This window comes from Amblyomma americanum, chromosome 8 (genome assembly GCF_052857255.1).
Source record: "Amblyomma americanum isolate KBUSLIRL-KWMA chromosome 8, ASM5285725v1, whole genome shotgun sequence".
In the NCBI taxonomy this organism is placed as follows: Eukaryota; Metazoa; Arthropoda; class Arachnida; order Ixodida; family Ixodidae; genus Amblyomma; species Amblyomma americanum.
The window spans coordinates 45,860,232-45,863,246 of record NC_135504.1 but is presented as its reverse complement, the minus strand read 5'-3'; the positions used below and the strand labels follow the sequence as shown (position 1 = coordinate 45,863,246).

At 45.2% G+C, this 3,015-nt stretch overlaps 1 non-coding gene across 1 annotated transcript; it reads right to left on the bottom strand.

The window, feature by feature from the left end:
* Positions 1–1,450: 1,450 nt before the first annotated feature.
* On the bottom strand, positions 1,451–1,642 carry LOC144102836 (U2 spliceosomal RNA). Its single transcript, XR_013308234.1, has one exon. It is a non-coding gene; the product is annotated as a U2 spliceosomal RNA (small nuclear RNA).
* Positions 1,643–3,015: the final 1,373 nt, after the last annotated feature.

Here is a 3,015-nt window from a genome sequence, read left to right as displayed (position 1 = left end):
TTGTATGTATTGAAGTTTGTTGTTTTAATTTCTTGCTACCATGTCCTTAGGATTTAAAGTATATGTCCACTCCTGCGATAGCCACTGTAGGGGCTGCAGTATGTACAAATTATAATAATATAGTATATGGAGTGCTGAAAGGAGGACAGACTGGGTGTGCGATTACTGATCAAGGAGGAGATAGCTGGAAACAGAGAGGAATGCTAAGCTTTCACGAGATGAGAGAAAATATCAAAATTATGCCTGCACAGATAAAAATAAAGATGGAATCAGCGAAAGCGCCTACATCAATTCATTGTGATGACACAGTGGTAAGCTACCCTGCAGACGTGGAAAAGACGTGGAATTGGCAGTGACTGAAATAAAAACCCAGTGCACTAATCTGATTGGTGACATCAGTGGCAATGTAGGCAAGCAGCTGGCAGAATACCAAGCAGTGGGTCACTACTGCGAAATGTCAAGGAAAGGTGGGGGCACAGATTGGTTGAGTTGTGAGAAGGAAACCTCGATGGACGCTTAACCTTCGCCTTTACAAGTAGAACGTTATAGTGCTATCGGGTGTCGTATGTATTGCCCACTCAACACTCGAACACCATGTGAAATCCTGATTACCGTTATCATAATCACTCATTTATACACCTCTAAGACACAAAGCATTTACTAGATCAATCTTTAATCAACTTGAACTAAAGACCCTTCTCTGCTTATGGGTAGCATGTCCTTCTCGCAATCCGAAGGTCTTGGGACTTATTCAAACCCAAGCGAAAATTGCCTAATCTCGTTTTAACTAAATTACTTTTCTTTGGGTATAGGAAGCACCATGAGAAAATTGGGGTCAATCTGAACATTCTTTGCCCTATACTCGAATTTTATTGACTCCATAGCGTCAAGGGTCTCGCGTAGGAGAAAAGACGGCTTCGTCACCGTTAGTGTCGGCGTCGATGGATATTAGCGTAAAATTCTGACGGAAGAAAGAATAAATCAGAATTCAGTAACAGGTCAAAGAATGAACAAACGAATTCCAATTTTTTCAAGAAGGTTTCTCTAATCAGTGGAGCTAGTTCACCTGAAAACAAATTTTGGTTCACGTGGAAATTGAATAGCAGTCCTTCCGGCTGCGAGACAGGCAGGCTGCCTTTAGCCATGAAGACACGGTTCAAGCTGAACAAAGGTGAACCAAGGAAATGTGTTGTGGTCTTTGGCTCAGTGAAGAGTCTTGTAGGCATGTACTGATGCGTACATGAGTAATTATAAGTATGCTAATTACCTGTTAAATCACCATGGAGGGTTCAGCAGGCGATGTGTCTGTCTGTTGTTGCAAGGAAGAAAGAAAAGGAAAAAGCACAGGCCTGCACACTGGCTCAAGCCGAGCCACAATCGCTACCATGTGCTGATAGTAGGAGAGTTCAAAGATGGGATAGAAAGAGAGGATAGAAAAGACGGTGGTATAAAGACCCAGGCCGATCCCGGAGGCAGTGCAATACCGGGCCAACCGGCGGCGGAAGTGAAGCAACCTTCAAGCACTCCGCCACATTTCCAAAAATAAGTCCAATATGTTGGGTTCAAATGGGACCCGTATCAGATATTCTATACATTGAACGCGCCCTTAATTGCACTAGAGCGTCCTACTCCCAAACGCGATGCTTAAGAGTACGCAATGTTTTTTATTCATTGATTCATCGGGATCTTTCGTGCACGGCCAACGACGCAAACAAGGCCGGCTTTTCTGCTACAAGGAACTTTTAATCCTGTCGTGTAAAAAACTTGTGGGCGATCCTTGGTGGCAAGTTTAAATGCGCTAGTAGCGTCCTTATATCCGAGGTTACATACAAAAATTCATTATGTCCCAGGATTCGCACTAAGGGTCCTTACATCTGAGGTCAACAGACAAAGTTTTGTTACATCCAAGATCGAGACAAATAAGCCTAAGGCATACATATGCTCGGTATATCCGAAGTTAACACATAAACATTTTCAAATCCAAGGTGGCACAGTGAGTTTTCGTTATATCAGAGCTTAACACACGGAAGGTCGTTATAATCAGAGTCGCATACAAAGGAACGTAAAAGTAGCGATGGGTTCTTTGCGACGCTAGACTACCCCACTGGAGGAATGCGTGCTTGCGGCACCGTGTGTCGTTGTCATAGGGGAAGGATTTTCTTTTAATATGTGCCATTATTCATTCGTTTGTTCTGTGCTACCCACGCTTTCGACGGACGAAGCCATTCCTTCGAGACAACAGAGTAGCAAAAAGCTCCTCCGTGTGCCCTGGATGAATAACCGAGCGTCCCACCTCATTTAAGCGTCATGATTATTGTAGGTGCCACGGAAGCTAAGTATGTCGAAAACATCCTCGCATGAAACAGAGTTGCATCCAGGCCGAGAAATCGGTATTGCGAGAGGCATCGCCGATTCTCGCAATTGTCAAGCGGAAGTACTGCTGAGCAGCTTAGGCGAAAAATATCGACACCGCAACAAAATCATGAAGATTGCATTTCTAGGCGAATTGAGCGAGTTACGAGATTCCTTCACCTTCTCCGACTCATCCGGAAAAGACCAGCTGTTCCAATACCCGCCGCGGTGGCTTAGTGGTCGGGGCGCTCAGCTACTGATCCGGAGTGCCTGGGTACGAACCTAGCCGCGCGGGCTGCGTTTTTATGGAGGCAAAACGCTAAGGCGCCCGTGTGCTGTGCGATGTCAGTGCACGATAAAGATACCCAGGTGGTCGAAATTATTCCGGAGCCCTCCACTACGGCACGTCTAAATCTTCCTTTCTTCTTCCTCTTCCTCCTTCATCCCTTCCCTTACAGCGCAGTTCAAGTGTCTACCGATATGCGCGACGGGTACGGCGCCATTTCCTTTCCCCCAAAAAAACCAAGTTCCAATAGCATGATTTACATTCGACATCAACCAGGGTAGCCCGTGCAGAGACAAGGCCATGTACGTAGTCTTTTTCAGTTCTACAGCGAGTGTTATTCAACCTATTCAATGTTCCAACGATCATCTGCTGCAAAG